General features: G+C 40.5%; 1 long non-coding RNA gene across 1 annotated transcript in view; it reads right to left on the reverse strand.

The window, feature by feature from the left end:
• LOC119699944 overlaps positions 1-16225 on the reverse strand; it is a 45233-nt gene extending 29008 nt beyond the window's left edge. Inside the window, exons 1-2 of the long non-coding RNA XR_005256602.1 lie at positions 15964-16225; positions 13911-14021 (exon numbers count right to left, since the gene is read on the reverse strand). This is a non-coding gene — a long non-coding RNA (uncharacterized LOC119699944). The remainder of the gene's footprint in view (positions 1-13910; positions 14022-15963) is intronic.
• Positions 16226-19615: the final 3390 nt, after the last annotated feature.

Consider the following 19615-nt stretch of genomic DNA (forward strand, 5'->3'; position numbering starts at 1 on the left):
AATTGAAACACTTTTTTTTTGCCTTTCCATCTCCTTCGTTTTTGAAGATCTATCTAATCAACAAGTGCCTGTGCCCTACATTCACATTAACTCCCCTTGCGTAATAGCTCTTTGCCACCAGCAAGGAGCTTCCATTCTTAGCATCAGTCTGCTGTGGAAAGGAGAATGTCATATCAGGCTTACAGCTTTTCTTTATACCCTCAGTTTACCCAACTATTTTGGTACACCTGAAGGGGCCTCACACCTGAGAGAAACTGACAATACTGTTACCAGACTGACTTTACCAGGGATTGTCTGCTTCTTTGAGTTAAGAAGGGGTTTAGGAAGCCTGAGTCCAGCTCCCAACCTGTCAGGTGTTGTAGCAAATTGAAATAGCCAACAGGTGAGTCCTGAACACCATTAACTCAGAATTAATCTAAGATACTACCCTGCCACATCAGTATTCTTTCTTCCTGTCCTTCTAAGGGACTTCCCCTCTACAAAAATTATTCTCAGAAAGAGACTAACATACCACTTCTGCCTCCAGAAATGGACATTCTGAAAGAGCAATTTCCTGGGGGGGGGGGGGGGGGGGGGGGGGGGAGGAATTAAAAAAGAGGATGGGGAGAACCCTTAAAGTACTACACAAATCAAATTACTTCTCTTATAAGCCACTTAGTTCAGTCTCCAAATCACTCAGTAGTTTGTGCCGCTAATTGAAAATCTTTGTATCTTGTAATATCATTCTCCATTTCCTTACTCTTTTTCCTGAGAATTAAAGCAATTCCCAAAGGCTCTGGAACTAGAAAAAAACAGCAGTACCATTACGACTGAGTCTTCTCCAGTACTCTGAGTTATGTGGGTTCACAATGTGAAAGGATGTAAACATCTTCCATCTAAATAAAATCCACGATGTTCCTTCATCCGTGTGCTTTCATAACCTTCTCATGTGTGGTCTCAGGGAGTACCCTGTAATTCACATCTGATCCAGACTGCAGAACTGCTAACTCTCTCCTGTGCAGGAGGCAGCAAGTGCTCATGTAAATATGAACATAAACCTCAGGAAGCATCAAGGATATTCATCCTTTGAAGTGATAAGTCTCCCTGATCCAGCCTGATAAGAGCAATTCCTTGTTCCTGCTCTTACAGGCTCTCAAAGTGACAGATTTCTCTATAGGTGTTCCAAACCCTCAGAGTAATAGAAAGTTACAAATGTCTGACTGCTTTTGTACTTATATACAAAACAAGACCTTGCCCTTGAAAAGTTGGGGTACTTTTTTACCAATTAGGGTTTTCAGGATACTGGCCCAGATTACTGAATCTATTTAAAATTGTTATCTGCAATGTGAATTCATCCCTGGCATGATTATGTACACTCAACTCCATGCCAGGCTCACACTAAGCACACATATCTGCATTAAAGCAAATGGAGATCTTAAAAAAAGAAAAATGTTTCCTTATTACTGGAGGCCTAGTACTTGTCATTAATCCATCTGACATGTGTCACCAGAAAAAGAGGAAGGAGCATAACTTGAAAGTAGGAGCAGACACAACTGTCATGCCTGGGAGGCTGCTCTTTCCTATTGCTCAGATGCTCTTCTCCTGTCTGTGACAGAAAATTGAACCCTGCAGAGAAGACAAAAACATCCCTTTGGAAGCAGTTATTACAACTTGATTATACTAGGTCTCCAGCATTATTAATACTTGCTGCCTGTGCTTGCCATTAGCTCCCATCAAGTTTTAATAATACTTTCTGAAGCAGAACTGAAAACATTTCTCACATCCAAATTAACACCTAATTATTTTCATTCTGGTGAGGGTGGAATGAATAAATAAAGCTCCTCTTTTTTTCACTTTCAATTTTAGAACTAATATGGTTTTATAAATCATGACTGAGGTTGTGACTTTTCAAGTTTTTTATATTTCCTAAATATGTGCACATCTTTATTTTACAAGTGTTTTGCAAGGGTAATGGCAAGTTGATTACCTTAAATTCCTTTCAACCTAATCCTAAATGTCAGTTTAACCAGAGTTTGTCAGTGAATTAACTTAACTTGGAGTTAGGGAAGCTATTATGCAGTAATTCAGGGACAATACACAGCTGCTCCAAACTAACCATAGGCCTCCCACATGGAATATTAAAAGGGCTTTTGTGCCAAATGCCTGCTGTAGATCATCAGTAATTTTTTTTTTTTGGTAATTCAAACTTCTTTTATAAAATCCCTCTCCATTTCATACTAAGGTAGATTTATAAAAGCAAGTGAGATGCAGTATCTTTTGGAGAGGAAGAGTTCTATTTGCATGAACAGTATATGAAAAGATGAAGGGAACTCACTGAGCTCAGACTACAGACTTTTAGACTTCTGGTGTTCAAATAAATGAAGGCAGTTCAGAAGAGCATAGCTGCTATACAATATATTTGTTGTCTAGCTCATCAACCTGAAGTGTACAAGTGAAGATAAAAATCCCAGAAGGCAAATGAAAGAGTTGTTTTGTTCCCATTAGGAACACAAGAAATAGGATTAGTCATTGCAGTTGCATGGGCTGTATGAGATTCACTGAAATTATTTATTGATTAAAAAAAACCCCCACAAAATATTGCATGCTGTCTTACTGCTTCTTTGAAAAGTTATTAATTTAGTATCAGAGCACATTTGCATCTCAAAACCAATCAGAATTGCAATCAAAAGCAAGTTGGTTGAAGCAGTTTTTTAAACAACCTGGCTCTTAACAGTCCTTTATGGTACACTTGCTTGTTCTTTTCTATGGTGGGAATCCTTCACTTGGCCCACTGTTCTAAGAGTGCTTATAAAACCTCTTGCCTTCAGTTGGTCTGAAAAAACACATCAACACATTCTTCCACATGGAATATTGACAAGAATTATTTAAGCTCCAGTTCCAGTCCCTAGAAGTCAGCTGCACATCCTAGGATTTATCAAGGTCTTGCCTGGGTAGCAGTAGAATGAAAGAAGTGCAGTACTTGAAGGGTAGAGAGAAAATAAGAAAAATATTTACAAGTCAGGAAAATCAACCCAAATACTCTCCCATTACAAACGAACAGTTTATCTGGTTGTATCCCTATTCCAACTCTGTTACACAGTGTTTCTCATGAATTGCTGGCTCAAGCATTGACAAGGAATTGAAAGCTTGAAATACTTACACACTTTTAATATATAGAAAGGCTTGCTCCTGACACGCAGCCTCTGCCCATCCTGGTCAGCCCAGCCAGTCTGGTGACACCCTGGCCCCAACAGTATCAGGCATACTGACACATTGCCAACACCCTGCCCTGGGCAGCACAGGCAGGATACTACACACATTATTCATCTAAGGCAGGATTCTCCCACATCACAGTGCCACCAGTGGAGCCAAGGGGCAACATGATTCCCACTCACCTGCAAAAGTGGCTTGCATGACTGGCAGTTGTGGCCAGATGACTCCAACACCAAGTGTCCCAGAAGTCCAAAGCCATGGCATCACTAAGGATGCTGTGTTTGCTGTTGAGGATTGGGTGAGTTTCCATGTAGCTACACTACTGCTCATCTTTCCTACTGCCTCAATAAAACTTTGGTTTATGATATGTTGTCAAGCTCCATTATTGTTCAATTCAAAAATGTATAGAAAGCCTAGTTCCTGACAAGGTATATAAAAACTCACACAGATCATTGTATCGGTAAAAGAGATAATCATAAGTACATCTTCCAGAAAAAACAAAACCAAAAAACCACATTTATAAATCATTTGAATTCATAAGCCATATTGATATTATAGCACTGACATCTCAATGCTAACATCAGCTTGGATCACTGAAAGCAGAGGGTTTCAAAATTTTTACATTTTTTTTTAATACATATATGTTTCAGTTCTTTGGAGAGCGGGTCTTTGAAAACTTGTGGACCATTGAGGACAGCCCACATCAGTTGTCCATCTCACCAGAAGCAATGGTTGTATCCTATTCAGTTTTTCAAATGGTGCACAGGAGCTGATGGACTGTAAAAGGGACTCTGTAAAACAAAATACTCAGAGATTCAGTACTTTCAAGTTATAATAAATAACTCTGCAGTTCAGCAGCTGTGCTATATATTGCTTAGTTGCAGGTTCTTACTCCGGTGAAAGATGGAAATAGTATCCAATTTTAGTCTGAAATACGACATGAGTCACATTAACAGAGCAGCACAGAACTAGTGCACATCTAGCTTTTTCTGATGGGGGAGATTATGCACAAAATGCCCATGAAAGAAACAGGAAAACATTGATGTACGGTTTTATAAAATTGCAGCAACAGGGAAAAGCTGGGCTTTCTTCCTGCAGGGATTAAAAACAACTCAAGGAACAAAGTACAGTTTGTAGAACTTCAGAAACAACTTGTCATATCACCACTTATCCATCCATGAAGAGCTGTTGCACATAATGTCATTATACAGTAGTGCCCTCATGGACAGATCATGTGGCCAAAGTGCCTTTCAGGATCCTTCAGAATTATACATGTGCTCCTTAAAGCTTGTTCTCCCTCTCGCAATAGTAGGCTCAGCCTTCTTTTATCTTCTGGTCAGTTGAAGCAGGCAGCACAAAAACAGTCGGTCACCTTTTTCAAGCTGCAACTGAAGATAAAAACCTCAAGCCTAGATTTCTAAGATTTTTGTCTGCCTAAGTAGTCAAGTACAGTGTGTGTTCTATGAGCTTTCTTCACAGCCATGTCCTGCAGGTTTGGAAATGCCAGATAACCCCCATTCCTTCTTCACCTCACCTCCTTCCTCCGCCCTTCTGAGACACAAGAAAGAGTTCCTGGGGCTGATAATGCTAAAAAGCCCAAGACATCCATTCTGCATGCCAGGACAACTTCCAAGGACACAGTAACAGTAGAAAATCTCTTGGGAACCATAAGAAATTGCATGGGGCACAACTCTGCAGTTGAAAAAAGGAGTTAAGTGCCATCTAAAGCTCTCCAACAGTGTCTACGCCAGTAGCTTAATATCAACATAGACTCTTTTTAGTTGTGACTTCCATATATGACCACAGCTGGAATCACAGGCATTGCAATAGCAGGCAATGTTGGTGTTACACTCCAGAACGTAAACCCAGGAATTAAAGCAAAGGCTCCTTTACTCTAATTTGGTGCAAGGAGAAATCCCAACTAGATATTCTCAAAAGGTCATAAATACACAAAACTTTACTGGTAAAAATATAGAAAATTAAGGAACTTTGTCAGACGAGTAAATACAACACCAAATTCCATACAAAACACTTATTATAGCAGTAGAATTAATTTAATGTAAAGCTACTATAAACTCAGTCCATTCAACATAGAAACTTTCAAACCTATGAGAAATTAAGTTATCCAAAAATGTTCCATGTAAAGAGAATGAGGAGAGAGGGAGAAAGACAGAAAAGGTACAGAAAAGCACACATACAGTAGCCACTAACTCCTGGGTTCTCATGTGGAACTCCAGGGTCCAGATAAATGGCCACCTCATGGTCAGCCCCTTTTAAACCTCCACGGGGCCTGCCCCTCAGGCGGGACTGCTGCTGGCTCAGCCAATCAGGGGCTGGACTGGCACGGCCAGCGTGTGAGTGATGGAAAGCTCTGCCAGTTAGAAGCTGGGTTTGCACCGTCCCAGTGTGTGGTTGGTGGACAGCTCTATCCAGCTGGGGGTCTGGGGGGGCGGGACAGGGCATTGCCTCACCCACGCAAACCTGGCCCGCCCCTGCAGCCAGACACAGACACGGACACGGACACGGACACGGACACGGACACGGACACGGACATGGACACGGACATGGACACAAACAGACACACAGACACGGACACACAGACACGGACGTGGACACAGGCACAGAGACACAGACACACATAGACACAGACACAGACACTGGCACTCCAAGATGTCTTGAGATGTTGATCTAATCAACATCTTTGACAATTGGCTCACATAAGAAAAGTTGCTTCCAAGTTGCTCTTGGAAGAAACCTGCACACTGGAGCCCACGTGCAGTGCCCCTTCTGTAGTGAGGACAGAGGACACTGCGCTTCAGGGGGTAGGGGACTGGCTTGCGTTCTCCTAGCAATGACTCACAGAAATACAATAGTGGAAATACCTGCAAATCATACACCTCCCTCTCATGTCAAGAAAGCTTAAAAAGGTGATGAAGATCATTGAAGGGCAGCCACTGTTTCCTAAGCTTTTCATGGAGACAGCAGACTTTGGGTTACCGAATATATCCAAACATCTAAGACACTGACTTGTAGGCTTTTCCACCAATTCCATGGATCAATTCTAAATTATTTTCTTATCTGACCATGAGCTATTCTAAATAAACCACAGGCCAAGCAGGCAAAAGGTTCCAGAGGAATAACCCAGAGACTTTGCAGACAATTGGTTTAAACCTTTTCCATGTGTCATACTACCCAGCAGAAACACAGATTAATGGACTGCTGTTGGTTGCTTGCAGCGTAAGGTGATGGGATTCACCTGGTTCAACCTGCATAACAAATATACGCATTTTTCTGAAACACACCAGGGCAGAACCTGACAAGTTAGACAAACCACAACTGGTAGCAACCTCCACCTGGTTTCCTTAGTGATGGAGGAAGTTCAAGAGCTGGTCTGAGGCCACAAGATTAGCAAAGCCATTAGAAAGCAAGGAATAATTATGGCACTATTCTGCTTGAAAGGAAGTCATAACACACAGATGTCTAACATCTACAGAAGCAAAAGTTCAAGGACAGGCACCACTATGTGCAGGAGCTGAGCTGTCCACTGTGGCTGCAGAGCAAGTACCTTTCTCCCTCACTGGCACTTAGCTGGTCTACATCAGGCTGGTGGGGCTGAAGCTCTGATTCCCATGTACATGTCCATGTACATTGGTGGGAGGGAGGGGGGTCGGCTCATAGAGCAGGAATTGCTGCCCACCTGCTACACCTGTCCTATCAAGTAGGACAATTTATGTACCACTAAATTATATAGCTCTCTTCTAGCAGCCACACAACCCTGTATATCCAAATGAAATTATAGAGGTATTTGGAGCATCTGAACTGAAAAATAATCTCATATTTAATCTTTAGCAGTAGACTCCAGTTTACCACAGCCATTCATGTGCTCATGCTAGAAGTTTATCTTTTTTAGTACATGAGCACTGTACTAGGATGTTCCTGTTCTAGAAAAGGGAATTGCCCTCCATCACCCTCGCTGCTAAGACAGGAGAGTTCTTTACATAGTGAATTGCTGTTTCAGGGAGACATTTCCTATATTTATACTTTATCTCTGACCGACAAAGAAAGGCGAATATTCTGGTCAGGGTAGCTTTCTCCTCTAAGAAGACATAAATGCATACATCATTGATATGAAAAGCCACCTACAGGTGAGAATACTCAAGAGTGCTATCACACACATTTTTCCTGAAATTAAAGGGTTGAGAAAATCACCTTTAGCAAACATTTGGTTATTCAAGCAGCTGGGATTAGTTTCAGTAAGAATTATGTTTTGCTCCTGTTTCATTAAAATTACTTCCTTTTTTCCCTGCTGCTAAAATTTAGACTACAGGAAGAAAAAAGCTAAAAAGGAAGAGGCAGATATAAATACTTTATCTCAGCAGCTACATGCAATATTTCCTCCTTCAAACAGCTTCCAGCTTTCTAAAAGCAGAGCAGTGGCTTACCTTCACCTCACTGCTCACTGCTCACTGTCCAAGCTTTCTGAAAACAGTCAGTCACCACTCAAAGAAATCCCCTCACCTCCCCTGCTCCCTTCCCTCACATACTTTACAATTCTGCTCCTCTGAACTGGAAGAAGCTTCTTTCAGCAGCATCTACTCTTCTTCATTAAGATTTCTTAAGTTTGCAGTGATGATTTGGGGAGGAATTTTTGGGGGTGACGTTGGGGTGTTGACAATATGTGTTTCCATGAAAGCCCCCCTTAACTGTAATTTTCTAATTATGCAGCTCTTTTTTGGCTGGCAATCATCTAAAGTGCAGCATGGCTTTTCCTCCTCTGGAACGATGTGTTCCAGCATTGCACTAGCTGTCAACTGCTGTGTTATATTTGCCCAGTTTTTTCACCCTTTACATTTTTTCAGCTGTGTACCAGAATGTTCTCTCTGCTGATATCCCACACTCCTCTTTCTGCTCCTGTTTCTGCTCCTCTTTTTAAACTTGAAATCCAAATTTTTGTGTACCAATATCACTTCTGCTTTTAAAAGGAGACCTGTCTTCCCCTAGTACCCACTGTGGGTATGTTATCCTCCCTGCCACCCACACCACTCCTCTGGAGCTGCTGTTTAAATTACTCATGTATTTCTTTCTGCATCCACACCATGCAACCTTACTTTTGGACAAGTTCTCCATTCTTACCCACAGCTGCTGATGAAGATATGGGTTCTCTAGTTTAATGTGTATGTCCTTACAATCTGCCAAGACACACTGATGAAAAAGTATGTCACAAGTTCATATACACCTAAGGTGTGGGTCTCTGTAGCAGACTGTTGCTTCAGTGCCTGGATGCTCACGGCATCTTACTAAGTTGTTGTTCTCTTCCACTAACTCCAAGATCTTTCTCCACAATCACAAAGTTTCAAGCTTTTTTTTTTTTTCACTTTCTAAGTTTCTTTTTAGTTTTCAAATTGATTTATTTTCTCTAAAGTATCTTGATAATTGATAATTTCTTTGTTATAATTTAATCATTATGAAGATTATCCAAAGCAAACTCAATCATTGTTACTTTCTTCCTATCAGTATCAGATTTTTGGGCAAACCCCCCTTACAAGAGTTTGTGTGGGGTATTCCATTCACTCACTCATATTACTGTTGTATGAGCTGTTGTTACTGTCACGATCCGTCCTTACGAACGGGGTTCGTGATGGTTCGTTAGATTGATCTCAAGGTATAAAAAACCGACAAGGCAAGTGGATTTGCAGTAATAATAAAAACCAATGTAGTTTATTAAGTGATCACAGCAAAATGCGTTGGGGGATTGGGGAAAAAGGGAAAGAATAAGGAAAAGAAAGAGTAGAAGAGAAAGGGAGGTTATAGCTACCAAATGTAGAGACGACAAAGTCCTTCGAAATCCAGTCGATGGCACCTGTCGTATTCACGTCAAGGGAGATCTCGAAATCCCTAGCTATCTCAGGGGTTTTTATTATGATAACTCTATTGAAATTTGTGAAGGGGAAGAAACAGATACAATACTCCATGTTCCCAGCAGTGGGCGAGAACCATTGTTTTCTGGGTCCAGTGTCATCACCCACAGGCAAACATCTCGGTTTAGTCAGCTGGCCTGCCCCACTCACCCCCCCCCCAGGTTAGAGGTTTCAGTCTCAGTCTTTGGGAGGAAAGGGAGCTTTTCCATATAGGGGCCTCGTGTCTCAGTCCTTGAGGGAGAGGCTTCTCCCATCTCAGTACATCTATCCCGGTGGTTGTACAGTAGATGAAGGGTCTTCTGTGGGGACCACCAAAAGGTCATACCAGAAAAGAGTACAGCCAAGTCAGGAGGTGGGGAAATTCCAGGGCCATTGTTGCAAAGCGATGCAGGCAAAGAAGGGCAAAGTGCCCCTTTCTCCTTTCACTAGGTCCAGTGTTCCATGGGGAGGGCAAACACACCTGTGAACAGTAACTTGGCAAGCCAAAAGCTCTGCTCTGGCCTCAGGACCCTGGCAAGCCCCCACCAAACCAGGATGTTAAACAGGATCCTTTTTTCGGTGGTCCCGGTTTCTGCCTTTTTCACGACGATCGTGAGGCAGATGAGAGAAATTTCGGACAGAGACTTACAGTTACTCAAGCCATTCTATCCAGAAGATGCCATGCAGATTGGAGATTTCCATACACACTGATAGCACTAGAAATCTTTCCTGTCACTGTCCTACAGAGGTATATATTATTCCCAGCAAAGGTTATGCAGTTTCAGCTGTCATATGTGTAGTTTTGTATGAGATTACATCCATAAATTATCCTTCAGAAAATATTACAGCAAATGTGAAAAAGTGATCTATATCTTCCTAAAATAGGGAAATTCTTAATTTATACACGCAACAATGCCAGTCCTTGCATTGGTTCTGACTCATCAAAGGCCAGAAGAGAAGACAGAAAGCAGCTGAATTAGAAAGCAAGCATCACAATAATGCCTGTGAAAACTATCATTGATTTAAAAGACAAGTAAATTTTCTACAATTAAACAATCATTTAATAGTTTGGGGTTTTTTTAATCATGGTCAGTTATCACCACTGTTAGTAAAAAGGCTGAAAATAGCATTTCAGATTCTGAGCTCCTCTTGTGCATTACATGTGCTACAAGTAGTTCCTGTACACTGGGAGGACAATTGTTGCAGAAACTGTTGTAGACACAGTAACTTTCTCCTGCATCTTCACATCGGTAATGAAAAGCAAATCAGGCTCCAGTTATTCACAAAATGTTCAAAACATTGGCACTTACAAATTTCACAGCCATCTCTGTCTGCAGAAAGACTACCAAAGGAATGCTCCATCATGCTGTGGCACAATGAAAAGTGCATGCCTGAATTGGCAATGTGATCTTTCACTGTTTAGGTAAGGCTGTATTACCTAGTGAGAGAGGGGATTTGCCCTATCAACCACATGCAGATAAGCACTATGACTCCATAAATTACGTTTGTCCCCATTTGGAAAGAAATAACAATACTGCTGTATTTTTCTGATCTAGGCCATAGGGAAGACTATAGACACTGATATTTTTCTAACAGGCATGGCTCAGCATGTAATGACAACATATATACCCCTCTTTGTCTCCTACATTTTTTGAAGAACGTGGCTAGCAGTGTCATGATGCTTGTACCGGGTTTATGCGGCAAGGTGCTGGACAGTGGGGGATGCAGAAGAATCACTGTGAGCAAAGGACAGGGCTATCCTGTGTGGGACACATCAAGTTCAGATTGATCCAAACAATTTACCATAGGGCACAGCTGAGCCCCACACCCACAATGGCAGCACCTCTAGGAAAATATATTTAAGGAAGGGCAAAAAAACACTGTGCAGTAGAATGGCAGGGAAAATGTGTGAGAAACAGCCTTGCAGACACCAAGGTGAGAGAAGAAGCAGGCAGGAATGGCACTCCATGCACTGGAGCAGAGATTCCCCTGCAGTCCAGGCAGAAGACCATGGGGAAGCAGGCTGTCACCCTGCAGCATCCAGATGATCATATTGGAGCAGATATCCACACTGCAGCCATGGCAGACACTGTGCCAGAGCAGGTGGATGAGCTCTGAATGAACTGCAGATTGGAGAGGCCATGCAGGAGTGGGTTTATCCCAAAGGACTGCAGCCCATGAAAGAACCCATGCTGGTGCAAGGGAGATGTGGAAGAAGGAGGCACTGAGATGAAGTGTTATGAACTGACTACAGTCCTTATTCCCCAACCTTCTATACTGTTCAGTGTGTTGAAAAAAGGACATAGAGGGGCCAGGAAAGAAGGTGTGAAATTGAGCCTGGAAAGAAGGGGATGGAAGTGTTTTAATTTTTGCCTTTATTTCTCTCTATCCAACTCTAATGGAAAATAAATTCATTTTCCTGAAGGTGAGTCTGTTTTGTCCTTGATGCTAATTGCTAAGTAATCCATCTCCCTGTCTGTATCTTGACTCTTGAGCTTTTCTATCTTGTTTTCTCCCCCTGTCCTGTTGAGGACTGGGAATGACAGTGGCTGGGTGGGTGCCTGGCAGCCAGCCATAGTCAACCCACCACAGTGCTCAACCATGGAAGAGTGAACGATGATGCAAAATGAAGGTTTCCAAAAGTTTCAGTTTCATTGACAAAGGAAAAATCTTGCAACATGGCAGTACATGGGTGATCCTGGTTGAGGCCATTGTTCTCCCTCCCCAGCTTCTTTCTGTTTAAATAATTTTTTCTCTTTGGTACTTGGCAGCTCTGGAGGGCTACATATATTTGAAAATCACCCATGGGGTAGCTAGCTTTAATCTACTGATGCTTTGGGTTTGGGTTTTTTTTTTTTTTGGGGGGGGGGGTTGTTTGTTTGGTTTGGTTTTGGTTTTGTTTCTAAGCCCTTTGTCCTAGTCTTTAAAGAATGCTTTCTCTTTGCTTCCTCATCTTCACCTCCTGTGTACCACATTCTGGCTTTTGCCACCTCCTCTTCATCTTGCCCAAAATGTGTTAGTGCCTCTTATGTTTCTGAACTCCTTCAGCAATGAAACGTTCCTGTCTAGCACCAGAGTGTGTAAAAACTTCAACAGCTAACATTAATCCATGTCCCCTCTGCAAGAATGAAGAGCTGGCAACACTACACTACATTTTATTTGATAAGCTGTTACTTTAAATCACAACAGCACCCCATCCTCAGTACCTATTAAAATTATCATAGAAAAAAAAATCAAATCACTTTTTAATGCTTTACAACTTCATCTCACTCACAATGATGCAACCAGTGGAACTGGGGTGCTGTGAATACCAGACAACTGGGTAGCTGCCAGCTCTTCACATTGTGCTAATCTCCCCAGTGTTTCTTCATAGCTTTCTGTTTTAAATTTTACAACACTGAGCTTGCTTTAGGCAAGCTAGCAGAAATAAATAAATTTTGGTGCATGCCTTCTCCCCACCAAGAAAATTCAGAACTACCCTCTCATTACAAGGAAAGTAGAGAATGTGTGGGCTTATTGAGGATGAAGCATTAGTAATTACAATCTGTCATTGTCTCAGTGTATGTTTGGGTTGTACTGTTAGCCTTTGGGTGACACTGGGTAACACTACAAATTACACAGTAATTTGTAACTTTTTCTGAACTGACAGTTGATACCGACTTCATTTTGATGACAAAAAATTGCCAGAAGAGCTTTTATAGACTTAGCTTTTGAATTGTTTCTTCTTCTTTAAACAGCAATTTTTTATATAAATTATTTTCAACTCTCATAACAGCCTTTAAAATGTAATTTTAAGTGTAATCCTAAACAGCCTTTGCTATTATTTTTATGAGTGGTAACATTTGACTTCAGTAAAAGTGGTGCTTAAGAACTGCCAGAGTAATTTCCTAGTTAATGTGTTATCTATTATAAAAGCCTCCCAGTTTCTAAAATGATGCCAAGAATTCTCAGCCTAGGCTCTGAAGGACTGGGAATGTCTTGACCTGGGTCTAGGCTCTATTCAAACTCCATGACTACCAGTATTTTGAGGAGCTGATACACCCTGGACTGTCACTGCCAACACCTCATGTGTCTGACCACTTGCTGAGGTGAGCCAGTGGACAAAACTATCACAACACATTTCAACAGGATTATCAGGAGCTGCATTTTCTCAAAGGTGAGCACACACACCTGTTTAAAGGCTCTTTGGTGAGGCTGAAGAAGCTGTCTCACAGCTGTCACCATGCCAGCTCCTCCTCCTCTGGTATCTGATCCTGGAAGGGCCTCAAGCTGCACGGTGTCCTCACCAAACTCTTTGTTCACACCCCTTCTCAGACACTAACTCCTAAACGGCATCTTGGTATGAAATTTGTGGTATTGCCAAATGTATCACAAAAAAAAAAAAAAAAAAAAAAAAATTAACCCTTTCCCTGCATAAGAAAAGTGTCCTCTATATATAAAGTTGAAAATTATTAGGATATGCATGGAAAGCAAATGGAATACTTCATGACTAACAAAGGCAGATTCATGGGCATTAACTTGGCTGTAAAAGTCTTTTCTTTAAAAAAATCTTATTCAAGAAACACTAATCATCATCAAGGTGAAGAAAAATATGTAACTCTGCAGAAAGGATTCTTCTCATTCAAAAAATCAAGGAGAAAAATTTTTAAAGTATTTTTAATGGAAAAAATGTGATATATGTCTTATGCCAAGAGTTTATGTCAGAATACAACTGAGTTATCCTATCCTTTATAAAAGAGGCATTTTAATAGCTGAAACTGAATCTTCACAATAATACAACAATTTACAAAAGAAGGGACCATAGAGGCCATCAAATCAAACCTTCTGCTCTCAGCAGTGCCAACTTCAGGGTTAGGTCATGTTGCACAGAGCCTTGTCCACTCAAGTTTTGAAAATATCCAGAAATGGAGATGTCACATTGATAGCATTCAACTGAAATTTAAAATAAATGTGTTAGAGAACAGTGAAATTTTCACAATCCTTAATATATTCATCATTTCTCTAGTGAAATTTCTCAGTGATTTTCCAGTATTTAGAAATACATGTTGAAGATGGGTGACTAAACAAAGTACAACCAGTTTTTTACTTTTAAATACATAGAAAACTCTGTAAAACTAAAAATCCCCAACACCCTGACTGGGTAGGAACCTCAGCTGGACATGCTGTTTATTCATCTGTCTGGAAAAGGTGCATTAAGTGTTTACATAGCAAATGCCCTACACTGGAATCTTCCTCCTTAGGTTTATCCTCAAACAAATTTTCTTAAAGAGAGCAGCTGGAGAGAAAAAGTAAAATCAGAGAGCTGACTAGGTCTTGCACACAGTTCCCATAAAAGTGAATTGCCTGCAAAGCTTTTGGTAGTCCTGCCCCCTTCAGCTCCTACAGTCAAACCTCTTATTAGAACATCCTAAATTAACAGTTCTTATTCCCAGCAAACATTTGTAAGAAATACGTGTTTTCTGTAATTAACATTTTTCTCTCAAACTTTCCTGTTAGCAGAGAACCCCAAGTGCATGAATTTTCATGCACACACATATTTTTAAAAGAACCAATACAGTAAGTCAATAGTTTTTGTTTTCTGACATTGCAATTCAAGTTCCCATGCCTAAAACTTTCCTTTGATATTGAGTTTTCCTTTAATATTATACCTATCAGATATTATTTCATTTTCACTGTCATACATGTAGCAGGTATCTTAATTCTATCTGGTTTAAAACATTTTAATTACTAAAATTGTTACAGCCTTGCATCTCCTATTAATCGTTACACTGTGAATCTACTAATTACAATATACAAGTTATCACTAAGATTGCTTACAGTTTATGTCAATACAATGGAACTGCAGTCTATCTTGGTATTCTTTTTTCAATTTACTATGGGTTTTCTTTGCACACCACTGCAAAACTATTCATAGCTTCAAGAAAATGGGAAGACCTGAAAACTCTACTCTTCTTTTGTTGCCTGCTTATTCAACCAGTAATATTCAGGTATGTTCCATGATTTTTTTTTTTATTTATCTATTTTTTTTCTACAGAAGCATTAATTAGAAGTCCAAAGAAGTCCATTTTTTAATGTTTATAACCAGGCACTTTCTTCATGACTTTGGTGCTTGCAACTAACACAGATTTTCACTGTTCATAATAGAAGACTCTTCAAACCAGGAGTCATTAACAGCAGTCTCTTTTCCAGGAGACCAATACCGAGAAATCAAAAACACTTCTTCAATTTACAAAACAAACATTTAGCTATCACAGAAAAAACAAACAAACAAACAAACTGAACTTTATGTAATACAAGTTTCAAGTCCCATTTTTCAGGTGCAGTTAAGTTCTAGGATTTTTATTTTTCCATGACTGTATATTGCCTACATTTGGGCACATACTAAGATTGAACTTTTCTTCCTACCAGAACATTCCCTGAACAGGGAAATGGACATCCAGAAAGGTCAGGCTGCACTTCAGCACTAATCCCACTGACAATATATACAAGAATTCAACAAGACTGGTTTCATATAGGATTTTCCATAATCTTCAAATCCATCTCAATAAGCCAGAGATGCACATGTCCATCCCCAAAGTAAACCATAATTCTTACTCCACTGTGCACAGCATGCTAACCCATTCTCTACCAAAACTTTGCTTTTCCAAAAGATATGAATTACTCCATTCATTTTAGGGCAGTTTCTCCCTAAACCACCATCATAAGTGTTTGGAGAATACAAGGAACTTGAATTCTTGTGAATGCAGCCCAACAGCACCTCTCTGTAGTAATTTGCTTTCACCTAACAGATGGCAATGGCCAAAACCTGGTTTAGCCAAACAGTTGAGCATTATATATTCAAAATCAGGAAACTAAAGGAGGATTAACTGCTTACCTAAAAATGCAACCATTCTTCTTGGAAAGAAAGTCAGGTCTTCCCTCCTTTTTGAAACTAAATTTTATGCCAGGATTCTACTGTCCATCACATCACATCATCACATGGAGATTATCCACTTCTGTGCAGCTAACTGAGATTCCAGAGCCAGCCTCAACAAAGAAACCAAGAGCCACTGGGGTCTATATTTTAAGTTGCACCAGGGAGCATAGCAGAATCCACAAGCATTCAGAACTCTGATCAGAACTTCTTTGTCCCCATAAATCTCAAATTATTCTTAGGTTGATAAATGTGTTTAGAAGGCAGCAGTGATCAAGTACCACTGCAAAGAAATTCGGCTTAGTAAAAGCATGTAGGGCACTAACACATAAGCACAGTGAGTGATCAGCTTTGTATGCATGGCATGGCTAGAAAGTTTGGAGTCACATGGCTACTGCCTCCTATTCACCAGCCCTCCCATGTTCCAAATAGAGACTTCCTTTTCATGCTGGTAGCAGGAACAGCTGTAGGACACAGCACAAATGAACCGAAGCAGATGCTGTTTCTCTGCACAGCACAGCAGACTGTGCATGGGACAGCCACACTTGCAGTAGGTGTCGGCTCATAGCAGACACCACAGAGATGCCCAACACAATTTTTAAGTATTAGTGATGACTTTTTCTTGCTTTCTTAACCTTTAAGGTGAAAGACCCTGCCTGCATTTTTCCCTAACACGTAAGGTCCTACAGAAGTCTGCAGCGTCTTTGTACCCCCAAAAAATATTTAGCAGTAGGGGCTAAAAGAGCAATTACTATTGCCTGTGGGAAGCATAGGCGTTGTTCCATACACTTAAGAGGTGCGCTGGACTTTTATTATGATGAGGATCTGTAGAACAAAACATCTTTCATCTGAATGTTTAGTGAATACTGCTCCAGTGCTCCTGAAACAGCGACGTCCTGAGGAGCAGCAAAGCCAGAGCGCCACCTGCCGCTGCTTTTAACAGGAAAACGGCGCGGGATGACAGCTTCTCCTCCTCATCTTCCGCTGCGCACTCAAGTACTCTTGCACTCACAGCCAGCTGAGCGATATCAGGTTTACTGCACGTGTATTCAGACACCAGCATTCTTTAAAGCTGTTTCCGGTGTTCACCAGGAATTGGTTAAGGTTTTGCACTGAGCCTTTAGCAACTTCAAATCTCAATCACAAAGAATTTCTTCTAACTCTCAATATTCCAAAGCAAAGAGCTGGAAGATACAGAGAGAATTTATTGGGCAAGTATCACTATGTGATTGTCCTGTTCTTATATTCTTCCCTAGGAATCTGGTACTGGACACTGACAAACAAAAATGTTGTACCAATTAGTGCATAAAGTCCACTGTCCATAAAAGGAAGGTTTTCCTGTAAATACCTTAGCCTTGTAACAGCATTAAATAAAACCCACCAAAACTACAAGTAAGCCTTTAAAAATGAAAAAAAAAAAAAATTAAAAACAAACAAAAAAAACCCACCAGCAGATTAGTAGTTAACAGCTAATAAAACTACCATTTAGATTTTTCCTTTATATGTTAAACAGACCAAACAAAATAAACTATCAAGCACATTCATTCCCTCAATTTAAACAGAAACAAGCTAAATAAAATAGCTCTCTGAATATTTCCATAGAAAGAAAGTCTCACAGATATTTTCAACCTTTTGCCTTAGGCCTTCTTCCTCAGACCAACTAGAAGTATTTTTTTTCTCCAGTGAGGATGAACTTCTGAGTTAATTAACTAAGAATAACATACTTAACTTGAACAGTTAAGGTGAATCTACATTAATGGATTACTGAGCAGCATCACTTCTCCTAGGTATGAATTTACTGAGTGTCCGTGCCTGGAGTTACAAGGAGCACACTTTGGGCACACAGCCTGTGCACACACTGTGGTTTCTCTCCTGAACTAAGCAGAAAGCTTCACACTGAGATGCAATCCAGAGTACCAGGGTTACCGGGGACACAAAGTACAGCCTTTAAAGCAAGAATTCAGCAACTCTGAAATCCTGCTATTTGCAAGCAATAGATCTGGAAATATTTATATGCATTGTCCTTCCTCCATAGTTGAAGGAAATCCAAAACGAGCAGGAAAGTAATAGGAGACCAGTCACAAGCTTACAGACCTTCAAAAAAAACCCCAAAAATACTGCCTTTCTACCTCCAAAGAGCACAACTCTAAGACAGCATTTAACCCATCAATGTAAGTGCTCTTATAGCACCATTATATCTTCTATATCTTCAGTTCAGGAGAAGAAAAACAAGGGGAGCTATTGCAGGGTCACCACCCCAATTCTGGTGAGTTCAGTCACCGAAAGCACCAAAAATTCCATTGTAAGGTTGAATGATCTGATAGCAGTCTGCAAAGGTCACAAGGCCATCCCTGCAGAGTCCCACCCTACCAAATCAATGCTGCATGAAGTTAAAACTAAAATGAAGGCAATATTTGAAAAAAAAGGGCTAAAAGCTAAGCCTGCTAAACCCAGAAAAATCCATCTCTATTACAGGGAACGGAAGAATTTTGTCTGCGAGAAGAAAAAAGTCAAGTGAAGCTTGGAAGAGATCATAGGACTCTCTTGAGAGATATTCAAAGTTGTTGGAAAAGGGAGATAAACCACTCTCCCCAGTGAAAACATCCCAATACCCTGGAGTCTCTATATCAGCATTTTTAAAAGAGATTTGATAATTCTAGAGCCCTGACTTTGACTCAATATTGTATTGGTGAGAGACAGTTAATTCCAGTGGTTCATGACATCTGGAAGATTGCCTATCTACTGCTAGTGGTGAAAGCCTAGACTTAATCTTTAAGGAAAATATCTCTGCCTGCATCTTTCTCCTAGCAACAGCTAATGACACCCTGAAGCCATGCAGTAGTTTGACTCCATCAGGGATAAGGGATAAGGGGCAAGGAAGACAGAGCAGCTACTTCCACGTGATCACACATTTATTTGTTTTCATTAGGACAACAGTGAAACAAGTTTCTCTCCCTGTCCCTGCGTGAATGTGTGTTACTCATACTCATGTAAATGCAGCATCTGGCAACATATTAGGAGAGCCTGGTTTTAAGCAAGGTAAATTTAATTGGAAACCAGAGAAAACAGCAGTAACAAGGAAAGGGTGCTGCAATGTACACTGCAAAAAGGGTGAATGTTGCCATTCCTCATTTTGCTATGTGTGGGGTCAAGCACACAGAGAAGCACTGTCCTTTAATTGATAATGTAGGCTCTAGAATAGATTTTTAGTGGTGCCCCAGGTGTTACCATATTTTGTCACTGTCTTTCCTCTGCTGTGCTTTTTCTTTCTTATTTTGTATTTTCTAGTATGCCACCAAAAGGCACTGCAGGGGATCATTTTTTTTTCTTTTTTTTTTTTTTTTCTTTTTTAAACAAATGACTATTACCTTACTTTCTGGCAGTACTGCTTATTGTACAAGCAGGGCATGGAAAGACTGGACACAGAACATAAAAAAGGAAGGATGGAGCTGGAGGAGAGGATCTCCAGTTGTAGAATACTTTTCCAGCAAGGAAGTACAGGATATGGTTACTGGACAGATACATATTTCTTGCTGAATTCCTTTACTTCAACAGAACAGAACATGGGCTTTTCCAATCTCAACCCCACAACTCAGTTTGAAACTGGTTACCT

Source organism: Motacilla alba, chromosome 3 (genome assembly GCF_015832195.1).
Source record: "Motacilla alba alba isolate MOTALB_02 chromosome 3, Motacilla_alba_V1.0_pri, whole genome shotgun sequence".
In the NCBI taxonomy this organism is placed as follows: Eukaryota; Metazoa; Chordata; class Aves; order Passeriformes; family Motacillidae; genus Motacilla; species Motacilla alba.